We start from the raw sequence: 24,990 nt of genomic DNA, 5'->3' as shown, positions 1-24,990 counted from the left end.
CAGCCTCCTGAGTAGCTGGGATTACAGGCACGTGCCACCATGCCCAGCTAATTTTTTGTATTTTTAGTAGAGACGGGGTTTCACCATGTTGACCAGGATGGTCTCGGTCTCTTGACCTCGTGATCCACCCGCCTCGGCCTCCCAAAGTGCTGGGATTACAGGCTTGAGCCACCGTGCCCGGCCCCTTGTTTCTCTTTTTTTGTAAAGAGAAAAATTGTATGAGATTCTAACAGAGTGTATTAAATGTAATATGTCACAATAGGTAAAGCATTAATATAAGTGGGTTGCATATTGTAAGCACCATATGAAGAAATACATAACAGTTTTGAAATCTCATAACATACATCTTAGAAATAAACTTTTTAAGAGACTTAATGGTATGTGAAGAATTTAAAATATAATTTTCTGTGGCATAGCAAAACTTTTTTTAAAATGCTGAATCTTCTATTTTTGAATGTAAAGGTTAAATGTTGGAAAAACTGATCTCTGTAGATTCAAAATCTGCAATGATCTTTTTTGTGGAGATTCATATTACAATCTTGAGAAATGTGTTACGATTTTTTTTTGTTGTTGTTTTAGTGGATGCAGTTCATGGGATACAGTTTTCATTTTTAGTCAACTAACTTTATCCAAGTCCTTGGTCACCTTCTCTGGAAAAAAATTCGGAGATTATGGCAGCTATTGAATTCAAATATTCGTTAGTTACATTAATATAATTTAGCATATACATTTTAATTTGTACCAAATACTGTTGGGTAGAAGTAGCCCTTCCCCCATATCCGGAACCCACATCCGGCAGGCCGCCTCTAGAGATTAGTCTGCCCAGCAACAAGGCAAGCCAACCATCTCCCCACTTTAGCCCGCCAAAGCTAAGCCAACCCTTGCATGCCACGAGATTCCCCCTCTGCCCATGTCCAACCGCCACCAATCACTCCGCAACACCTCACCTGAGCAGGCCGCCACCCCTATAAAAACCCTCTCCAGCAGTCGCTGGGGGCAGCTCTTCTTCCCCCGCTTGAGTTGCCCGCAGAACCCAATAAAACCTGGACTCGGCCCAACAACTCCTCGGACTGAATCATTTTGGGAAGGGTCTCTGCGGGTCGCACAAATACTAACCTAACACTTTATATGTGTTAATTTCACAGAAAATAGCTAGCATAGTTATTAGGATTTTACAGAGGGAGGAACAGAGCCACAGAAAAAAATGACTTCCTCACAACAGCAGAACCAGTACTAAAACACACGCAACTTTGACTCCAGAGATAACACTTTTAACTATTACAGTAAACACTTTCTTCAGATAGAAAATACATTATTATCTTCACCTATTTTTAATAAATGAAAACGAATATATTACGTTTCTTATATACGTATGTGTAAATGTATACATTATAATACAGAAAAGAGAAATACTTCCTCAATTTAAGCCATAAAAACTCTAGAAATTGCTCTTTGATACTGATGTTTGGGAACAATTTTCCTTTCAACTGCGCTTTATCACCGCTCCAGCAATTCAGAATACTTAATAGCATATTTTCTTTACCCAGAACTAGTCAGCAAATGCTGTATTATTTACTAGAAACACATCTAATACGCTGTGATTTTATTACCTTTTTCAGTGCAAAATTATTGAATCAAATAATTATTTCACTCTATATTAGTTTTCTTTGTGCCTGTTTTTCAGTTTTGCCTAAATACTACCAGTTATCTTACAGTTGCTCCCCAAATAGTTGTTTATAAAACTTTAAATTATCTCCAGGAACCTCATCTCAGCAGTCAAAACTCAGAGCCCTAGAAATAAGATGAAAAAGTTACTATTAATAGAAACTTCAAATATGCCTTTTAGAAGACTCCATGCATATGCAGCCATCTGGAAAGAGGATTTTGACAGCAAAGGATACCCCTATTAAAGGAAGTAGCCAGAAAGAGTCGTCACCCAAACCCCCTAACAGCAGTTAGGGTGACTTCTCCACAGGGGTGAATTTTGTAGGAGTTAAGAAATTTATAATTTCATTTATGTGAGATATTTTTAGTAGCTCATGAAAACAAAATACAGTGGTGTTTGTCAAGAGCTGGGGGCGTGTGAAAGTGTTACCAGTAATTGTAAGGTTCTTAGTTGTTGTTTTCTTGAGAGAAATAATTCAGCCCAGAGATAATTAGTGAAGCAAGCCAAGAGCTTATTAAAGGAAAATAAAGTACACACTGAAAGAGGAGTGGGGTGACTCACCTGGAAACAGCCTTGAGAGTTACATGTTGCCATTTTTATTATTATAGACTTTAACAAAAAAATTTCCACCTCTGTCTTAAGTGGCCTTTGTCTTTGTTTAGTTTCCTGCTTCCAGGTAAATCTCTTTTTTTATCCTGAGTTTCTGCCCAGGTCTGAGATGCTTCCTTACTGTCAGCTGATTGTTCCAGCGATCAATGAGTTAATGGCAGCATTGCTTATTACCACCACCCTAGGAATAGCAGTCAAATCTGTACTTACTGTGCCTACATGTCTTAGGAATTTTCCTTTTGCCCTTTCCCCCTTTTTATTAGCATGTAGCTAGCTACATCTTGACAGTTTAATCACAGTATGAGCAATTACTGGGTGTCTTAAGGGGTGTTTCCAGGTGTACTTTCTTCATAGGCATTTCCATTCCTCTCTGTTCAAATTTAGCATACATGTTTTGGGTTGTCTTTGGACCATGAGATTATTTTTTCCCCAGGGGCTTTTTTTCTGCTCATGTCTAACTAACTGCCTAATCTAAAGTTTCCTCCTTAATAGATTGAGACTCTATAAATCTTTGAGTCTAGGGGTACTGTGGTGTGGGGAACACTCCCGTGTGAGACCCCTAAAAGGTGTGAGTCTCACTATACGGTGAGTTTGATCCCAAACACAGTTTCCTACTGGAGGCAGTCGAGCTATCCGGAAATATAGGAAGAAAGATGAATGATCAGTTTCTAATATCAACCACAATATCGTTTGGGCCTAAAACTATGCATTGCTGCTAGACCGAGTAACCCCCTACCAGCAGAGTAACCCCCTACCAGCAACCGGTTCCTGCTATGACCTTTTTATGACTTTAAGAATAAGTTTTAACCTTTACTTACCTAACTGCCTTGTACCCTAGATAATGTTTTGATATAAACAAGTCTCCTGAATAATGTTTTGATATAAACAAGTCTCCTGAATAATGTTTTGATATAAACAAGTCTCCTGGACAATGTTTTGATATAAACAAGTCTCCTGAATGATGTTTAGATATAAACAAGCTTTGTGATTGTAGAAAATTTTGTTACTTTTTACAACCATTGATCGCATATCTGATTTCTCTATTGTATAGGCCATGTGAGGCATACATTTACATTCCTCTTACTATGACGTAGATCAAAGCCAAGAAAGTGTATTTATTCCTGGCATTTGAAAAATAAAATTTGCTATTTAGGCACAGCCTATCAGCCCTCCAGACGCCTCGCTTTCTCTCTCTCTGTCTTTATTATTTTCTCAGGCGCACTCCCTCTTCCAGGTATTGGGACCCTCTTGCAGGTCGAGAGACCCCCGGGCAGATGTGCCGACCCGTGCAATGGCTCACGCCTGTAATCCCAGCACTTTGGGAGGCCAAGGTGGGAGGATCACGAGGTCAAGAGATCAAGACCATCCTGGTCAACATGGTGAAACCCTGTCTCTACTCAAAGTACAAAAAATTAGCTGGGCGTGGTGGTGCATGCCTGTAATCCCAGCTACTCGGGAGGCTGAGGCAGGAGAATTGCCTGAACCCAGGAGGCGGAGGTTGTGGTGAGTAGAGATCGCACCATTGCACTCCAGCCTGGGTAACAAGAGCAAAACTCAGTCTCAAAAAAAAAACAAAAAAAAAAAACTCATCAGTGTCTCATTATCTTGCTCATTGTCAGAAACAGATTCCCTCAATGTTCTTCCAGAAGGTTCAACTTGCAGTGTCCAGAGGAAAATGTGGAGGAACATGGTTGTCCAGAAGGGAGGAAAATAGGCCAATATTCCTATTGCAGGACTGTTTGAAGACAGTTTCTAGGTGAGAGGAAACAAACTTAGTTACTCGATTTAGTGAGCAAAGCCCACAAAGAAAAAGGACAAAGACTAGGGATCCCCCAAAAATGAGATGTCATGAGAATTGGGACCAGGTGGCGCCCCAGGAGAACCGTGTCATGTTTCTGATGGTGACAGACCTTGTTTATAAAATCTCTAACATGGTCCTGGACTTTCCCTACTTTGTTTACCTAGAAACAGCATTTTTCTCCTTGAATAAGTCAAATTCTTTCCTGAGCTGCAGCTGGTGTGGCAAGACCTCTGCAGTTTGGAACTACAGCCATGAGATAACCAACTTGTTGCTGTCACTCTGAGCAGTGATTTCTGTTTTGTGAGTCAGCACCAGAGACAGGTTGTGGTAAGTTGAGTAGGCAGTAATTACGCCAGCTATTCCTGTAGTGGTACTTGAGATGCCAAGAAAAAAAGAAGATAACCTGCTCAGTTGATCTGATGTTGTACCCAAGTGAGTCAAGGAATGCGCCACACTATGATTGAATTATGAGTCCTTTATTGAGCTGGCGACCAAGAGTGGCTAATGCCCAAAATTCTCTTGGCCCCAAAGAAAAAATTAGGTGGTCTTTTATACATTAGTTTTAACATGGAGGGGGAACCTAGCTGAAGCAAATTTTTCACAAAAGCAGAATAAGCAAAAAGTTAAAAGATAAATTGATACATAAGAAATTAGGGCCGGGCGCGATGGCTCACACCTGTAATCCCAGCACTTTGGGAGGCCGAGGCGGGTGGATCACGAGGTCAAGAGATCGAGACCATCCTGGTCAACACGGTGAAACCCCATCTGTACTAAAAATACAAAAAAATTAGCGGGCCATGGTGGCACGTGCCTGTAATTTCAGCTACTCGGGAGGCTGAGGCAGAAGAATTGCCTGAACCCAGGAGGCAGAGGTTGCGGTGAGCCGAGATCGCACCATTGTACTCCAGCCTGGGTAACAAGAGCGAAACTCTGTCTCAAAAAAAAAAAAAAAAAAAAAAAAAAAAGAAATTAAACAGTGCCAGGTGCGAGGGGTAAAGCTGTCATGAAAGACATACAACTTACAGATAATGGGGGCTCTGGGCGCCAACTGAACCTGCATTCCCAGGCTCTGCTGGTACCACTTAACTTATCAACGAATGCATTCCTGGGTGCCCAGTGTCAGCCTGACCCAGCTTCATACTATAGTCACAACTTAATGGTGAGAAAATAACTAAAATGAAGAAGCCAAGATGGAGTCTGTCTGGCTCAAGAAGCTAACATAAAACCTGGACAGCTTTTAGTCTGAGAAAGAGTTAGTTTTAGCTGGCAAAAAGCAGGTTATTACAATGTGAGGTAGTAAAGAATAACAGTAAAGAAGCATCACTTGTGACAATGGAAGTTTTAGGGGTGAAGAGAGATACGCTTGCATTTCACATAGGAAGTTCTGTAGTCGATAAAAATGGATGCAGAAGGTGAGGTCAGTTCCAAGCATTGACCAGGGCCCTTGTTGGCTACCCAATATGTGAGATTCTGCCCCTAAAGCTGCTGCTGCCTATGGAGGCAGACATGGGTCCTATTTTTTCTTTTAACATGGTCGTGTGTCTGGTAGTATCAAGGAGAAGGGTTTTCTGAAAGAAATTAAAGACTTGAAACCTTTTGCATAATTTATACTGGCTTGATTGATATCATGGGTTGAGTTGACTACCAAGAAGGGTGGCTGATGCAGAATTCAGTGGCATCATTTTGGATGGATGGTCCAGGAGTTAGAACATTTGGGAGAAGAATAGAAAATCTAATTTGACATTGAAAATATTTAGTTTAACAAAAAAGTTTGATAAGTATCAATAATGGTGCTGGTTATGTTGCACTGTGCTTGGCCAAAAGCACCCATGATGGTTCTGCAATTTATAGTAGCACAGATGCATACAAGTGCCTAGCCAATGAGTGTAGCAGAGGAGAAGAAGCTTGAAACAACGAGGATGGGTTTAAGAAAATCTTTAAAGGCTCCTTTAGGTTGTGTTAAAAATATTTTGTTAGCAGGGAGAAGGTTTTGTATAGAGAGGTCCTGGTGGTAGATGAGGCTAAGTTGGGCTAACAGGCTGAGGCATAGGAAGAATTGGTAGTTTTCCTAGTTGTTGAGTTGCTTGCAGAGTGGGAAAAAAAAAAAAAAAAGAGGAGAGGGGCAGTTAGGGCTTATGAGGTCATTTAGTTAGAAGTACGAGTGATGACCATAGAACATTAGGCTGTATGGTTCCAAGGGAAGTAGAATACGACCAAATTGAGATGCTTGTTGAGTAGGAAGAGAAACTGTTACCCCAATGAGTATTAGAGAGAGAGAGATCACTACTCAGATTATGGCTTTGATGTTTAGGAGGGACATAGCAAACTCTTCCCTGGAGTGGCTATTGGTTTACAGTAACAAAGACATTAGTAAATGTGCAGAGTATTATGAGTTGTAATATTAACACCAAAATATTACTAACATTGCTGATGGCCTAAAGCAGTCAAAAATAAAATAACTAAATTAGGTTAAAAAAATTAGTATTAGATAAAGCAAGCTCTTAATGGAGATCCTGGTGGTGTGCAAGTTAGGGTTAAAATAAGAATCAACAGTACCACTGCAAATAAGATTTCCAATATTGGGATTACCCGACTTTGAGGTAAAAGGAGGGAGAGCATTACTTATCTTCTCATTTTGAGAGAAATTTTTAAGTCCTCCTTTGGCTCATAGGTGTAGCTGAGTGTTAGTTCCATCACTATGTTTCCAGTTGTATTCAAAAGTAATGTATCCCGTTAGAGATGCCAGAAAACTTGATAGCTATTGGGGTGGAAAGTATGATAGTAAAATTGTTCTTTTGTAATGAGGTTAGTTGAGATCCGAGAGATGCATCTCTCCAGATTTTTTTTTTTTTTTTTTTGAGAGAGTTTCGCTGTTGTTACCCAGGCTGGAGTGCAATGGCGCGATCTCGGCTCACCGCAACCTCTGCCTCCTAGGTTCAGGCAATTCTCCTGCCTCAGCCTCCTGAGTAGCTGGGATTATAGGCATGCGCCACCATGCCCAGCTGATTTTTTTTTTTTTTTTTTTTTTTTTTTTAAGTAGAGATGGGGTTTCACCACGTTGACCAGGATGGTCTCTACCTGTTGACGTCGTGATCCACTCGCCTTGGCGTCCCAAAGTGCTGGGATTACTAATAGGCGATCTCTCCAGATTTTAATGAGGACTTGTCACCCTGCCTGGTTATGAGGGTTATTAGGGGAGCCAACTCCGAATTGTTTGTCCAAATTCCTGGATGGTTTGCATGTAGGTTATTAGGTTTGCATGTAGGATCTCCAATATAAGATTTCAGCCGGGCGCGGTGGCTCAAGCCTGTAATCCCAGCACTTTGGGAGGCTGAGGCGGGTGGATCACGAGGTCAAGAGATCAAAACCATCCTGGTCAACATGGTGAAACCCCGTCTCTACTAAAAATACAAAAAATTAGCTGGGCATGGTGGTGTGTGCCTGTAATCCCAGCTACTCAGGAGGCTGAGGCAGGAGAATTGCCTGAACCCAGGAGGCGGAGGTTGCGGTTAGCCCAGATCTCGCCATTGCACTCCAGCCTGGGTCACAAGAGGGAAACTCTGTCTCAAAAAAAAAAAGAAAAAAAAAAGATTTCAAAGAAACTAAGGCATAGATATAATTTAGGGGTTGTTCTGATCAGAAGTGCCATGGGCAAGAAGCCATGGTAAAGAGGTATCCTGGCATCATTTGCTCAAGGTCCTTTTAATAGCTCAATTAGTCCCTCCTACCTTCCTGGAAGATTGTGGTTTTCAGGAGGAGTGTGAAGAGCATTTTATCCCTAGGGCTTTTGCCACTGTTTGTGTAGTTTGTAGAATAAAATATGGGCCATTGTTACTGGGTGGCGGATGGGTAGCTCTTTGGAAAGTGAAAGGTTTGGGTGATGTAGGCCTCATGCCATGCTGATTAGTCAGTAAACAGTAGGGCACATGCCAAATGACACAGAACTACCCAATTCTTCCTATGCCTCAGCCTGTTAGCCCAACTTAGCCTCATCTACCGTCATGACCTCTCTATACAAAACCTCCTCCCTGCTAACAAAATATTTTTAACACAACCTAAAGGAGCCTTTAAAGATTTTCTTAAACCCATCCTCATTGTGAAGACCATGGAAGCCCAAAAAGATAATTTCTTTCAGAATGATCTTGTATCTTTTTTCTCAACTCCCTGTATTTTTTCTATTCTGGTATGAGAGGCTTCAACCTAGGCAGTAAAAGGCATTTGTAGCCTCAATAGGCTAATTAAGTGACAATTAAGTGAAGTCTACCTACCATTCTTCCCACTGGTATGTAATTCAGGCAAGAAAAGATCATGTGAAACAGTGTGAAAGAGCAAAAAAAATAATAATAATAAAGAGGGAAGGAAAACCTATGATTGTAGAGGAGGATGATCCTGAGCTGTTCAAACAAGCTGTATATAAACAGACAATGAAACTCTTTGCTAAGCTGGAAATTAAAAGGAAAGAGAAGCCAAAGAGATGCATGAAAGGAAACGACAAAGGAAGAGATTGAAACTCAAGAAAAAGCCAAACGAGAAAGTGGCAGAAAAACTTTGAGGAAAGTCCAGATGTTTGTGTGGACAGCTGGCAGAATTTCCAAGCCAACACAAAGGGGAAGAAAGAAGAAAAATCATACTTTCCTGAGACCACCAAATGTAAAAATGGAGCAGCGTGAGTGACCACCCAGGGTCACAGGCACAGAACCTTCCCCCTGCTGTCTCCCTTACTGCTTCAAATGATGCATTCTTTCCTCCCACTTCCATCCCAACATAGAGTAGTATTTGCTTTTTAGACCATTTTGTTTTCAATACAATTTAATATTGATCAGAGTAATTTTTTTTTTTTTTTTTTTTTTGAGACGGAGTTTCGCTCTTGTTACCTAGGCTGGAGTGCAATGGCACGATTTCGGCTCACCGCAACCTCCGCCTCCTGGGTTCAGGCAATTCTCCTGCCTCAGCCTCCTGAGTAGCTGGGATTACAGGCACGTGCCACCATGCCCAGCTAGTTTTATTGTATTTTTAGTAGAGACGGGGTTTCACCATGTTGACCAGGATGGTCTCAATCTTTTGACCTTGTGATCCACCCGCCTCGGCCTCCCAAAGTGCTGGGATTACAGGCTTGAGCCACCGCGCCTGGCCTCAGAGTAATTCTTTTGTACGTTGAAATGAGGGGCTTGGTTTAAAAAAAAGACCTTCCCCTCTCCCTGCCCTTAGAACCAGCCGGATTGGAAGGTGACACCATTGGTGCTGACTTCTCCCACAGCCTGTAACTTAATGTTTTGTACTTCACTGAATTGTGATGGTTAGAAACTCTGCAGATAGTTTGTGGAAATCATCCAATTAAACATATTGCTTAAAATGGTGTTGCTATGACTTGAGACAAGCCTGGGGCACCTTAGGAAGCCCTTTTGCTTCAGTTACTCGCTTCTGGGTGTGCTGTTTGAAGGCCCAGATGAGACAGGGAACACTTGTGGGCACGCAGAGCAGGCACCTGATGCCCTGTGTCATTTGGCATGTGCCCTCCTGTCTACTGACTATTCAGCATGGCATGAGGCCTACATCACCCAAACCTTTCACTTTCCAAAGAGCTACCCTTCTTCCACCCAGTACCATGGTGTCCTAGCCCGTCTGCATTTGTTAGTGGTAATCTTTATATGTAAAGAATTGTGTTAGTGGCAATATTGTTTTGTATAATAAATTTTTATATACAAAAAAAAAAAATTTTTTTTTTGGGCAGAGAAATGATTTACTTAGAGAAAAAGGAGATGAAAAGCTTCCATGAAGAGTGCGGAAGGGGACCCCAGAGGTCTTTCCTCCAGAGAGGAAAGACAGCTTCCACAAACGGAGTGTGAAAGGGGACCCAAGTATGGAATCCAGGAGAGGAAAAGCAGCTTCCACAAGTGTGTAAGGGGACTCCAGAGAGGTAAGTCCACCTGGATGAGGGAGACAGAGACCTTTAATATGGGAGGAATTTCCACCTTCTCCAAGCCCCGTGGCCAATGAAAAGAGTTCCCTTAAACTTCCGCTAGAGTGGTTGACTTTTGACCTTTTCCCTTGACCTTTACCTGTGCCTGCGAAAATTAAAACAGAAACTGTTAAAACTCATGGAAGGAGAAGCATGGGAGGAGGGTATGGCTCTGGAAAGTTTATGCCCTTAAAACTACACCCCCTTGTGGACCCAGAAAGAGAACACATTCCCTCATTTCCCCCTTTCAACAGGAAAGTTCAACTCCTGTTGGAACATGGGCATTGATCGCTCTTTACTTCCTGCTGAACTTAGGCATAGAAGGAGCCCTGTAGTTGAGGTTTCGTCCACAGGGGAGCCTTTCAGGGGTGCAGGTTGATCCTGAGGTCCACGATAGAGCTCATGAGCCAAGGGCATTTGGGGTTCCAGCAGCAGGATTGTGTGTAACCTTATGGTTACGGGCATGTGCCACCATGCTTGGCTAATTTTGTATTTTTAGTAGAAATGGGATTTCTCCATGTTGGTCAGGCTGGTCTCCCTAACTCCTGACCTTGGGTGATCCTCCTGCCTCAGCTTCCCAAAGTGCTGGGATTGCAGGTGTGAGCCACCACACTCAGCTGAAAAAGGATTGTTGACAGCAAAGGATACCCCTATTAAATATAGGTCACAGAGTTTTAACCTACTCCAGGCTATCCACCTACCACAGAAAACTGTAGTTCATTGCCGGGGTTACCAGAAATGCCAATATGAGATTACCTAGAGAAACAGAGGGTTGGCCAAGGAGCTAGGGCCACCACCCTTTCTGGGGAACTCCTTATGGCCCTTATCCCAATTTTGCCTAACAACCTGTCCACCCTGCAATATGCTCAAGAGGAAAATAAATGGGTTATCAAACCTGAATATACCCTAGGACCTGAAAGACTGTATAAACTGGGAGATGTTCTTTATTTTCCTCAGGTCCTCCAGCAGAAATAAAGGCACTCCATAATTCTCGTCTCTTTGGGAGAGACCATCTCCATCAGCTGTAAACAAACAAAAAAACCCAAAAAACCCTCTTTTTTGACAAGTTTGTAAAGCCTGTCCATCTGTGTCTATAATAATCCTCAAGGCCTTAAGCTACGTCCCTTAATTCAGCCAGTTCAGCAAGAAGAAACCCACCCAGCTTCTTGAGAGGGTTTCTGAGGCAGAATTGCTTGAACCTGGGAGGTGGAGGTTGTGGTGAGCAAAGATGACACCATTGCACTCCAGCCTGGGCAACAAAAGTGTAACTCCATCTCAAAAAAAGAAAAATCATTTTTCTTTCCAAATGATGGCATAATTGTGAAATATTAAAAAGGCATATTTGGTATCTGTATAAATAGTAACTAACTCCCTGGTTCTTATTCTAGGGCTCTGGTCCGGACTGTGTGCTCTAGACTGGTGAGCTGAAGTTCCCAGAGATAGTTTTATAGACAAACGATTTGGAAGGCAACTGTAAGGTACTAGGCAAAACTGAGAAACAGACACAAAGAAAACTAATATAGAGTGAAATAATTGAGAAATTTGTATTAGAAAGGCAATTAAATCATAGTATACTGCTTGCATTTGTAGTAAATATTTGATTAATCCCATTATAGCATTTGCTGACTACAGGTTAAGGTAAAAATTATGCTATATTCTGAACTGCTGGAGGGGTGGAGAATGGTGACCAAATTGCAGATGATGGGCTCAGGTTGCTCCCTGATGGGCTGTGTTCTTCCAGGCCCTTGGTCCCTCACTCACCCAAGAATGGGGGAGAGGACCTTGCCAGATTTAGTAGGCTCTTAAGTAAATATTGAATCCCAAAGAATTTTGCAGAAAGTGATTTATTTAGGCAGAGAGAGAGAGAAAAAGGAGAAAGAAAAGCAGCGTCCATGTCTTCCCCCGTGCGTGAAAGTTAAAGACCTCTAAGCTCCCTGATGGGAGAAGTGGGCAGAGGCCTGATACTGGGAATTTCTTGCCTTTGAAACCATGCCCCCTTGTGAACCTGAAGAGAATACATTCTCTCAGAAGGACAGCTGAAGGAAAGGGTGTTCCCCATGTCAGTATCAAAGGGCAATTTCTAGAGTTTATATAGTTCAGGAAGTATTTCTCCTTTATGTATCATATTTTGTACATTTGCATGCATATACACATAACAAAAATGTATCAATTGGTTGAATTTTCTTATATTTTTACTAAGAATGGGCAAAGACAATTATTTTGTTTGAAGACGGTACTTACTGTAATAAAGAGTGTTTCCTCTGGAGTCAAAGTTGCCTGTGTTTTAAAACTGGCTCCATTATTGTGACCAAGTAATTTTTCTCTGTGGCTCTGTTTCTTTCTCTGTAAAATAAGGACAATAATAATAATATTAATAAAATGTGTAAAAAGCTGAATTTCATTAATACATGCTTTAATACAGAAATATCTTTTCAGTAAATAAAATTTTCAGCCAATAAATGGATATTTCATTTTTTAAAAATGTGGTATACATAGGAAATACAATTCAACATTAGAAGTGAGGAAATAATTGTCACGTGAAACAATATGAATAAATTTGGAGGACATTATGCTAAGTGAAAATAAGCCAGACAGTAGCTTATCTGCTTACCAGATACTTGGGTATTTAGAAAAAAGGAGCATTTGGAGAGATGTCTGTAAAATAATACATAATTACAGATGGCTAAACTATTGTACAGCATGGTGACTATAGTTTATCAATGAAATGTATTTTTGAAAAAATGCTAAGAGTGTTATGTGTGCTCTCACAAAAATAATTACTATTGAGTTTAAGCATTGGTTAATTACCTAGAATTAAGCCTTTGAGAGCATGTCTATGTATTTCAAATCACCATATCTCTCAATTAAAAATGCATTTTAAAAACTGTCATAGGATAATAACGTTTCAAATGCTGGTCTGTCTTGAATATTACAAAAAAGATACTTTTTGTACTGGTTTTGTAATATAATCACAGAAACTCTACTAGCATGTCCGAGACCCACAACACTATATATAAGACAAGATGATGTACTCTAGGGCTTTTGCTTTCAGCTTGAAGCACTTGGAGTTTCTAGTGCTGATGGTAATCATAGGGAAGACACTAAAAAAGGGTAACTAGCCGTGGTGTGAACAAAGTAAATGAATTTGCATTAAAAATCACTGAGAAAATGTTAAATGTAACAGCTGCCATACTCTCCAAAATTTTTCCTAAGAAAGTGACCAAGGACTTGGTTAAAGTTAGGTGACTAAGAATGAAAACTCTAGACCATGAATTGCATCGGATACTAAAACAAACAAAAAATCCTAAGACAAATTCCTCAGGATTATAATATCAATCTGGACAAAATACATCATTCTAAATTTTGAATCTACAGAGACCATTCTATTTTCTAACACTTAAGATTCACATTCAAAAACAGAAGATTCTGCATGAAAAAGTAAGTTTTGCTGTATGTCAATAGAAAATTAAATGTACAATTCTTCCTCTAGCATTGTCTCCTAAAAATTTTACCCCAAGATATATTTACTCTTAAGAAATTTCAAAATTCTGATCTGTTTCTTCATATGGTGCCGACAATATGCAACCCACTCATATTAATTCTTTACTTATTCTAACTTACACTTAAAATTTTTCTTTCATAAAAAAATGCTGACTTCTCTTACCTGTGAACTGTAAAATACTTATCTAAATTAAGCAATCTAAATGCTGCATTGATAAGCTATAAATAACCTCAAATAGCCCAGTGAACAATGAGAAAACTGCAGCCTAACACAAGAAGGAGACAGGTTGTGACGCATGCATAGCTGTGGATAAACACATGAGGATACCACAAAACTATAGATAAGAGTCAGTTTTGCAGTCGGGGAACAGACGTCCTCTCCACATGCAGAATACATACCATTTCTTCACTATTGATATTTTCAATCTCTTGCTTGCAGCTACTAACCGACTCCAGAAAAATATGGCTAAATAGAGCATCTATTACACAACCATTACTTTGTTCACTACAATTATATATCAAAACATATCCATGACTTATAAAGATTTCCCAGCACTTACCTTAACAAATTGGCCCAATACATAAACTCATTTATGTCAATTAAAAAGTGAAACACTAAAGAAAACAGCTCATACAGGGTTCTCCAATTAAAGCAACAAAATGAAATGTTCTAGCTAGATAAAATGTAACAATACACAAATTGTGAACTTGCATCTAAAAATTTTGTGCAGTACAAAATTTTATAACACATTAAGCTCACATAATACTTCTTGAAGTGAAAACAAAAGAAATAAGTAAATTATAGCTCTAACATGAGTACTAGACAAAAACAATTTACATGGGGAAGAGTCTCAATTTATTAGATTTTACAGTAATTACAAAGAAACAGATTTGATCTCACACAAACACTGTTGCTTGCTCCATAGTTTTCTTAAGGTTTATTTTTAGAGCAGTATGTTTAAATAGTTAACTTCACGTAAATAAAGTCAAAGTCTGTATGTGTTTATAGGATAAATATGCTACATGTTCAAAGAGAAATATGAAAAACTTTTAAAAGCATTCAGAAATGTATAAATTATAATTATATAATATTACAATCATAAAACAATCTGTAGTAAATATTTGATGAAGAACTCTTCAATGGATTATTATGTGGTGTATGCCTGTATTCAAATAACCTATATATGCCATAAATATATATAGATACTATGTGTCTACAAAAATTTTAAGAAATGAAGAATATGGAATAAAAAGTCATTCGAATATGTTGTCAACTATGTTTCTCACCTGTATGAATTCTCCTTTGTACAGTAAGGGTTGAGGACCAAGTAAAAGCTTTACCTACGTTTAGTAAGGCCTGTAGAACTATTAAAGGCTTTGCCACATTCTTCACATTTGTAGGGTTTTTGCCAAGAATGAATTCTCTTATGTTGAGTAAGGTGTGAAGACCTATAAAAGGCTTTGCCACATTCTTTACATATGTAGGGTTTCTCACCACTATGAATTCTCTTATGTTTATGAAGGGATGAGGACTCAGTACTAAGATTTTGCCACATCCTTCACATTTGTAAAGTTTTTGTTCACAATGAGTGCACCTGTGTAGAGTAAGCTTTGATGACTGGTAAAAAAAACTTTGCGACATTCTTTCTTCACATGTGTAGGGTTTCTCTCCAGTATGACTATTATGTTCACTCAGGCTTCTGGACTGTCTAAAGGCTTTGCCACATTCTTTACATGTGTAGGGTTTCTCTCCAGTATGAATTTTCTTATGTTTATTCGGTGCTAAGGAGTGTCTAAAGGCTTTGGCACATTCTTTACATTTGTATGGTTTCTCTCCAGTATGAATTTTCCTATGTTCACTCAGTGCTGAGGACCAACTAAAGGCCTTGCCACATTCTTCACATGTATAGGGTTTCTCTCCAGTATGAATTTTCTTATATTTAGTAAGGCTTGTAGAACTATTAAAGGCTTTGCCACATTCTTTACGTGTAGCGTTTCTCTCTGGTATGAATTCTGTTTGTCAAAGTTTAAGGATAAGATAAAGATTTTGCCACATTCTTCACATGTGAGGGGTTTCTCTCCAGCATGTATTCCCCTTATATTGAGTTAGTTGTAGAAACCTATGAAATGATCTGCCACATTTTTTACATTTAAATGGTTTCTCTCCGGTATGTCTTGTCTTATGTTTGTATGAATTTGAAAATTTATTAAAAACACTGACACACATATTACATTGAATTATTTTGCTGGGGGTAGTTGACAAGCATTGGTAAAGTCCATTATAACCTCCTGTCTGTACCTTACACTCATTTACACTTTTACAACCTTTTCTTAATTGGACATAAGAATTTACACTTTTCTCCTATCTTCTCAGTGCAAGTTTGTGGAATGAATCTTCTATGCCCTGCACTGGCCAAAGGTCTTGGGTGAAATGAGAATACATCACTGAAAGAAATAAAAATAACAAATTATTCCACTTACTAGATTCATATGAATATACTTTACAAATCTAATAAACTTAGACAAAGTACATTAGTAAAATGGCATAACAAAATACCACAGGCCATACATCATTCCCTCACAGATATATACAGATAACCAACATACACTGATCAAAATGCCTTTGTGCAAAATCTCTAAATGAGTTAACTGTATGTAATGCACAATGCCAAGAGCAACACAGAACAGGAAGGAACATTTGTTACATATACACCGCTCTTCCTCCTCCCCAATATAGTACTGTGTCTTCAGAAATAAACTGCCAACTCTTGGCTTCTTTCTTTAAAGAGAAGAAAAATACTGACACACATATCTTTACTTTGTGTTTTGGTGGTAACTGCTGAAAGAAATAGTAGTATGCTTTGAAAGAACAGCTTGGGTTTGCTGAGACAAAATGTAAATGTTTCAGGAGCAGACTGCAGTGTTAAATACAGAGTAGGTAAAGCAAGTGACCATTGAGAAGAAATGTGAACAAATGCTTTTAACTGAAAAACATATAATTCCAGGGAAGACACATACTTAGAACATGTATGAGAGGCTCCTGTAATCTCTATCAAAGACAACTGGTTGCTGACTACGTCAGGACAAAGCAACGTTGTAAAATTCTAACTAGCCAGGTGCGGTGGCTCAAGCCTGTAATCCCAGCACTTGGGAGGCCGAGGCGGGTGGATCACGAGGTCAAGAGATCGAGACCATCCTGGTCAACATGGTGAAACGCCGTCTCTACTAAAAATACAAAAAATTAGCTGGGCATGGTGGCACGTGCCTGTAATCCCAGATACTCTGGAGAATTGCCTGAGCCCAGGAGGCGGAGGTTGCGGTGAGCCGAGATTGTGCCATTGCGCTCCAGCCTGGATAACAAGAGTGAAATTCCGTCTCAAAAAAAAAAATCTAACTAATAGCATTTTGTTAATCTTCAAATAGCAAGCAAAGATTATAATGCATATGAAATATCAGCAGAACATGGTCAAATTTAAAAATTTTCAGAAAACCACAAAAAATGAAGATGTACAAGTTTTTAAAAATTTAACCTGAATAATTCTCAATGAGTTAAATGGGAACACATAAATAAAACATTATCATAAGAAAATAAATAACTTTCTGAAAAAGATTTGCACATACACAAATATAAGGTTCTGTACCATTATAATAGTGCAGAAAACATTTTAATCTCTAAAATTTTAAAGATAAAAGCATAGAAATAAACTTAACCATAGTCTGTTAATTTACAACATAAAATATGATTAGTGACATCAATAACAAAGTTGAGGCCAAATGTAATGAGGAAGAATTTACAAATGCAACGATTTTTGGCAGTTTAAAATACATTATTTTAACATTAAGAAATTTTATTTAATTCCCAAGATACTACAAAGTATTTATAGATACACAAAAGTATAAGGGGACCTATCAATAGAAAAATTTTAAAAAGACGCTGGGCGCGGTGGCTTATGCCTGTAATCCCAGCACTTTGGGAGGCGGGTGGATCACCTGAGGTGAAGAGTTCGAGACCAGCCCGACCAACATGGTGAAACCCTGTCTACAAAAAATGCAAAAATTAGCTGGGCATGGTGGCAGACACCTGTAGTCCCAGCTACTCAGGAGGCTGAGGCAGGAGAATGGTTTCAACTCTGGATGTGGAGGTTGCAGTGAGCTGAGATCATGCCATTGCACTCCAGCCAGGCAATAAAAATACAGTGTTCAGCATGATCTTGTTCCAATTATGAAATAATATTATGAAGCTGTCTAGACTACTCAATGTAATCTACAGATTAAATGAAATCCCTGTTCAATTTCTAATCAATTTTTTTTTCCAGAAATAGAAATAGCAACCTGACAGTTATATGGAATTTCAAGGGACAATAAAGCACCCAACAATTTTTAAAACGAGAAACAACGTTGGAGGCACCACAGCTCATTATTTCAAAACACATACAAACCTAAAGAATTAAAACAATTTGGTATGGGTATAAAGTTGAACAGCTAGACCAATAAAATAAAATCCAGCAAAAATATACACTTTCATACACATGGTCACATGAAGAGTAATTTTTGTACAGTCGTAATTATTGTAGTATTGTTAATGAAAGCAAGTAAGTGAAAGCAATGCAAACTTCTCTCACCAAATCAATAAATTTGAAATATTAAAATAATGAAACATTACTGTTCAGAGGCTGGGCGCAGTGGCTCACGCCTGTAATCCCAGCACTTTGGGAGGCCGAGGGGGGTGGATCATGAGGTTAAGAGATCGAGACCATCCTGGTCAACATGGTGAAACCCCGTCTCTACTAAAAATACAAAAAATTAGCTGGGCATGGTGGTGCGTGCCTGTAATCCCAGCTACCCAGGAGGCTGAGGCAGGAGAATTGCCTAAACCCAGGAGGCAGAGGTTGCGGTGAGCCAAGATTGTGCCATTGCACTCCAGCCTGGGTAACGAGTGAAACTCCATCTCAAAAAAAAAAAAAAGAAAAAGAAATATTACTGTTTGTAAAAAGCAAAAAACTGTACCAAGTATAATAAAGATAAATCTTGATGACATTATGCGACATGAAATAAGTCAGCCATGAAAACATAGATACTGTATGAATCAACTTACCTGAGACATCGAAGGCAATTTGACTCTAAATAGAAAACAACTGTTTTTGTAAAGGGCCAGAAAACAGAAAATGAAGGTAGTTGTTCAATGCGTATTGAGTGTTAGCTTTGCAAGATAAACATATGTTACAGATATAGTGCATAACAAAGTCAACATAAAATGACTAAACTTAATATTTAAAAATATTTAGGATTAGCCGGGCGCGGTGGCTCAAGCCTGTAATCCCAGCACTTTGGGAGGCCGAGGCGGGTGGATCACGAGGTCGAGAGATCGAGACCATCCTGGTCAACATGGTGAAACCCCGTCTCTACCAAAAGTGCAAAAAATTAGCTGGGCATGGTGGCGCGTGCCTGTAATCCCAGCTACTCAGGAGGCTGAGGCAGGAGAATTGCCTGAGCCCAGGAGGCGGAGGTTGCGGTGAGCCGAGATCGTGCCATTGCACTCCAGCCTGGGTAACAAGGGCGAAACTCCGTCTCAAAAAAAAAAAAAAAAAAAAAAAAAATTTAGGATTGTGAAGTTTGTGTTTTTGATAATTAAAATATCTAAAACAGATACAGAGGTATGACAGCTTTTGAAATTACCCTCAAATCACAAAAGTGTTTCTTCCCCACACACAAAAATATAGATTTACAAATGAATAGAGGGTAAAATTAGGATAATTTAAATGACTACTCACCTAGGTAGGGTAAAACCACCATTGTATGCACATAAACAGAACAAGTATACCACTCATAAACTATACAGGAACATATGCATACAGATAAACACAGATTTTTATACTGGAAACAGACATTATCACTGATCCATTTTTAACTTGTGCTCCAGTCTTTGTTTTTTTGATATGGAGTCCCACTCTGTTGCCCAGACTGGAGTGCTAGTGGCATGATCTTGGCTGACTGCAACCTCCACCTCCCAGGTTCTAGTGATTCTCTTGCCTCAGCCTCTTGAGTAGCTGGGATTACAGGTGCCCCACCACTACACTCAGCTAATTTTTGTATTTTTAGTAAAGACAGGATTTCACAATGTTGGCTAGGCTTGTCTTGAACTCCTGACCTCAAGTGATCCACCCACCTCAGCCTCCCAAAGTACTGGGATTACAGGCATAAGCCATCACACCCAGCCATGCTCCACAGTCTTACAGTGTACACAGTTGAATACTGTCATATACAATTATAATATGTTGGAAATAAATGCCTATTCTGATGACTCAAGGAAGAATCAGCATTCCGATAAAAGGTTTCTCAGCAAAGCAACTTTACTTTCGAAGAAAGGGTGCCCCTCACCAGCAGAGCACACCAAACAGAGGCAAGGCTATTTATATCTAATGCATGGCCCTACTGCTGCGTCCTGATTCCACTGGCTGGAACTAGACCTCACAGTCTAAGGCTACACCCAGTTGGCTAAAAACTCAAAACTTTCCTAAAGAGGTAAAGGCAGAGGAGAACAAAGGAAAAGAGGAAGTAACCTGAGGAATGCTTAGAGAGGCAAAACCACTTCCAAATCAGGAAGAGGAATAAACTATGATCTAAGGCTTGCGTGGGCTTGTCCAGGCACGTCAGGGCAAATATCTGGGCTAAATTGTAAGAACTAAGAACAGAGAATACAATCGTTTATTATGACTACATCTTACAAAAAGCCCGAGAACATTGTTACCTAAAATAAAAGTCAAAAAGAAACACACATTATATACTTACACTGTTAAGAATATGGAAAGGGGATGCATCCAAGATGGCCGAATAGGAACAGCTATGGAGTGCAGTTCCCAGCGATAACAACACAGGGTGAGTGATCATCATTTCCAAACAAGTTATTACTGCCGACAGACCAGGAGATTCCCAGGCTAAAAAGTGCCATGAGTTTCCACCATAGCTGTTTCAGCCAGTGCATTGAGTCTCCACACAAAAACTCATACAACCTGGGTGGCCGTTTCAACTGGTGCCTGGAATGCCTTAGAGACAGAGCCACCCATTCAACTGAAAAAAAGGGGGCTGAAACAGGGAGCCGGGTGATGTGGCTCAGGCGAGTCCCACCCCAACAAAGATCAGAAATCGGAAACACTCTGGATTGAGAGTTTTACAGCAAGCGCAGTTGGACCCAGGACAGTCCAGCTCTGTGGGGGGAAGGGCATCTGCCATTACCAAGGCAGTCCACCACTACCAAGGCAGTCTGCCATTACTGAGGCACTTCTAACTACACCTGTATAAATAAAACCACAAGGAAGTTCACATAGCAGCTGGGCAGAGCCCATGGCAGCTCAGCAATGCTTCTGCTGGCAGACTGTGACTAGGCTACTTCCTAGCTGCGCAGGGCATCTCTGAAAGAAGGCAGAAGCACGTCAGGAACTTATAAATAAAGCCCCACCTTCCCAGGACAGAGCACCTGGGAAAAAAGGTGGTTATGAGTTCCACCGCAGTAGACTTAAACGTACCTGCCCGGCAGTTCTGAACAGAACAACGGAGCCACAGCTCAGCACTTGAGCTCCTATAGAGGTCAGACTGTCTCCTTAAGCACTTCCTTGACCCTCATATATCCAAAGAGACACCTTGCAAAGGAAAGCTCAGGATGACATCTGGCAGGTATCCTTCTGGGACTAAGATAACAGAAGAAGAAACGGGCAGAAACCCTTACTGTTCTGCAGCTGCCACAGGTGATTCCCAGGCAAGCAGGGTCTGGAATGGACCTCCAGAAGGCCTACAGCAGAGGGGCCTGACTGTTAGAAGGAAAACAAACAAACAAACAAACAAAAAACAGAAAAAAATAACTTCACCATCAACCAAGGGACATCCACGTAGAGACCCCATCAGAAAGTCACCAACTACAAAGACCACAGGTAGATAAATCCACAAAGATGGGAAGAAACCAGCACAAAAAGGATGAAAATACCCAAAACCAGAACGCCTCCCCTCCTCCAAGGGATCACAACTCCTCACCAGCAAAGGAACAAAGCTGGATGGAGAATGACTCTGATGAAATGACAGAAACAGGCTTCAGAAGGTAGGTAATAACAAACGTCTCTGAGCGAAAAGAACGTGTTCTAATCCAATGCAAAGAAACTAAGAATCTTGAAAAAAGGTTTGACAAAATGCTAACGAGAATAAACAGCTTAGAGAAGAATATAAATGACCTCATGGAGCTGAAAAAGACAACACGAGAACTTCAAGAAGCATACACAAGTTTCAATAGCCGAACTGACCAAGCAGAAGAAAGGATATGAGATTGAAGATAGACTAAATGAAATAAAACAAGAAGGCAAAATCATTAAAAAAAAAAAAAAAAAAATGAGTGAAAAGAAATGAAGAAAGCCTCCAAGAAATATGGGATTATGTGAAAAGACCTAATCTACATTTGATAGCTGTACCTGAATGTGATGGAGAGAATAAATCAAAGCTGGAAAATACTCTTCAGGATATTATCCAGGAGAACTTCGCCAACCTAGCAAGGTGGGCCAACATTCAAGTCCAGGAAATACAGAGAAACCACAAAGATATTCCTCAAGAAGAGCAACCACAAGGCACATAATCATCAGATTCACCAGGGTTGAAATGAAGGAAAAAATGCTAAGGGCAGCCAGAGAGAAAGGTCGGGTTATCCACAAAGGGAAGCCCTATCAGACTGACAACGGCTCTCTCAGCAGAAACCATACAAGGCAGAGGAGACTGGAGGCCAATATTCAACATCCCTAAGGAAAAGAACTTTCAAACTAGAATTTCGTATCCAGTCAAACTAAGCTTCATAAGCAAAGGAGAAGTAAAATCCTTTATGAACAAGGAATTGCTCTAATGGACAAAACAACCAACTAGCATCAAAACGGCAGGATCAAATTCACACATAACAATATTAACCTTAAATGTAAATGGGCTAAATGCCCCAATCAAAATACACAGACTGGCAAATTGGAGAAAAAGTCAAAACCCATCAGTGTGCTGTATCCAGGAAACTCATCTCACATAGGCTCAAAATAAAGGGATGGAAGATGATTTACCAAGCAAGTGGAGAGCAAAAAAAAAAAAAAAAAAAAAGCCGGAGTTGCAATCCTAGTCTTCGATAAATAGACTTGAAACCAACAAAGATCAAAAGAGACAAAGAAGGGCATTACATAATGGTAAAAGGATCAATGCAACAAAAAGAGCTAATGATCCTGAATATATACAAACCCAATACAGGAGTACCCAGATACATAAAGCAGGTTCTTAATGACCTACAAAGAGACTTAGACTCCCACACAGTAACAGTGGGAGACTTTAACACCCCGTTGTCAACATTAGACAGATCAAGAAGACAGAAAATTAACAAGGATATCCAGGACTTGAACTCAGACCTGGAACAATCAAACCTAATAGAAATTCACAGAACTCTCCTCCCCAAATCCACAGAATATACTTTCTTCTCAGCACCACATCACACCTACTCTAAAACTGACCACATAATTGGAAGTAAATCACTCTTCAGCAAATGCAAAAGAAAGGAAATCATAACAATCTCTCAGACCACAGTGCAATAAAGTTAGAACTCAGAATTCAGAAACTAACTCAGAACTGCACGACTTCATGGTGAACTGAACAACTGGCTCTTGAATGCTGACTGGATAAACAATGAAATGAATGCAGAAATAAAGATGTTCTTCGAAACGAACGAGAACAAAGACACAATGTACCAGAATCTCTGGGACACATTTAAAGCAGAGTCTAGAGGAAAATTTATAGTAATAAATGCCCACAAGCAAGGGAAGATCTAAAATCGACACCCTATCATCAAAATTGAAAGAGCTAGAGGAGGAAGGTATTTTTAAAAACCTCAAAAGCTAGCAGAAGACAAGAAATAACTAAGATCAGAGAAGAACTGAAGGAGATTGAGCCACAAAATAACGCTTAAAAAAAAAATCAATAAATCCAGGAGCTGTTTTTTCGAAAAGATCAACAGAATAGACAGACTACTAGCCAGATTAATAAAAAAAGAAAAGAGAGAATAATCAAATAGATGCAATTAAAAAATGATAAAGGGGATATCACCACTGATTCCACAGAAATACAAAGTACCATCAGAGATTAATACAAACAACTCTATGCACATAAACCAGTACACCTGGAAAAACTGGATAAATTCCTGGACAGTTGCACCCTCCCAAAGCCTAAACCAGGAAGAAATTGAAACCCTGAATAGACCAATAACAAGGGCTGAAGCTGGGGAAGCAATTAATAGCCTAAGAACCAAAAAAAGCCCAGGTCAAGATGGATTCACAGCCGAATTCTACCATACATACAAAGAGAAGCTGGTGCCATTCCTTCTGAAACTATTACTATCCAAAAAGAGGGAATTCTCCCAAATCATTTTATGAGACCAATATCATCCTGATACTAAAACTTGGCAGAGACTCAAGAAAAAAAAACTTCAGGCCAATATCCATGATGAACATAGATGCAAAAATCTTCAATAAAATACTGGCAAACCGACTGCAACAGCATGTCAAAAAGTGTATCCATCATGATCAAGTAGGCTTCATCCCAGGGATGTAAGCCTGGTCCAACATACCAAGTTTATAAACATAATCCACTACATAAACAGAACCAAAGATAAAGACCACATGATTATCTCAATAGATGCAGAGAAGCCCTTCGACAAAATTCAACAGCACTTTATCCTGAAAACTCTCAATAAACTAGGTATCGATGGAACATATCTCAAAATAATAAAAGCTATTTATGACAAACCCACAGCAAATATCATACTGAATGGGCAAAAACTGAAAGCATTCCCTTTGAAATCTGGCACTAGGCAAAGATGCCCTCTGTCACCACTCCTATTCAATATAGTATTGGAAGGTCTAGCCAGAGCAATCAGGCAAGAAAAAGAAATGAAGGGTCTTCAAAATTAGGAAAGGGGGAAGTCAAATTGTCTCTATTTGCAGACAACATGATTGTATATTTAGAAGACCCCATCTTCTCAGCCCCAAATCTCCTGAAACTGATAAGCAACTTGTACAAATTCTTGGGATACAAAATCAATGTGCAAAAATCACAAGCATTACTATACAACAATGAAAGACTTAAAGAACGAACTGCCATTCACAATTGCTAAAAAGAGAATAAAATACCTGGGAATACAACTAACAAAGGATGTAAATGACCTCTTCAAGGAGAACCACAAACTACTGCTCAATAAGAGGACATAAACAGATGGAGAAACATTCCATGTTCATGGTTAGGAAGAATCAATATAGTGAAAGTGGCCATACTGCCCAAAGTAATTTACAGATTCAACACTATCCCCATCAAGCTACCAATGATGTTCTTCACAGAACTGGAAAAAACCACCTTAAACTTCATATGAAACCAAAAGGGAGCCCACATAGCCAAGTCAAT

At 39.6% G+C, this 24,990-nt stretch overlaps 2 long non-coding RNA genes across 6 annotated transcripts in view; one reads left to right on the top strand and one right to left on the bottom strand.

Moving 5' to 3' along the window:
• LOC101045711 (uncharacterized) overlaps positions 1 to 12,431 on the top strand; it is a 56,274-nt gene extending 43,843 nt beyond the window's left edge. For 2 of the 3 annotated variants that reach the window (XR_005579078.2, XR_012516774.1), the window contains 2 exons: positions 9,808 to 9,993; positions 11,424 to 12,431. This is a non-coding gene — a long non-coding RNA (uncharacterized LOC101045711). Of the gene's footprint in view, positions 1 to 9,807; positions 9,994 to 10,992 lie in introns of all 3 variants that reach the window. The other variant, XR_012516775.1, reaches the window with a different exon arrangement.
• Positions 12,432 to 12,493: 62 nt separating this feature from the next.
• Positions 12,494 to 24,990, bottom strand: part of LOC141583961 (uncharacterized) — a 30,089-nt gene continuing 17,592 nt past the window's right edge. Inside the window, exons 4-5 of one of the 3 annotated variants that reach the window (XR_012516778.1) lie at positions 18,632 to 18,671; positions 12,494 to 15,981 (exon numbers count right to left, since the gene is read on the bottom strand). This is a non-coding gene — a long non-coding RNA (uncharacterized LOC141583961). Of the gene's footprint in view, positions 18,672 to 24,990 lie in introns of all 3 variants that reach the window. The other 2 variants (XR_012516777.1, XR_012516779.1) reach the window with 2 other exon arrangements.

The sequence above is a fragment of the Saimiri boliviensis genome, chromosome 3 (assembly GCF_048565385.1).
Source record: "Saimiri boliviensis isolate mSaiBol1 chromosome 3, mSaiBol1.pri, whole genome shotgun sequence".
Lineage (NCBI taxonomy): Eukaryota > Metazoa > Chordata > Mammalia > Primates > Cebidae > Saimiri > Saimiri boliviensis.
This window is presented reverse-complemented; position numbering and strand designations above follow the sequence as displayed.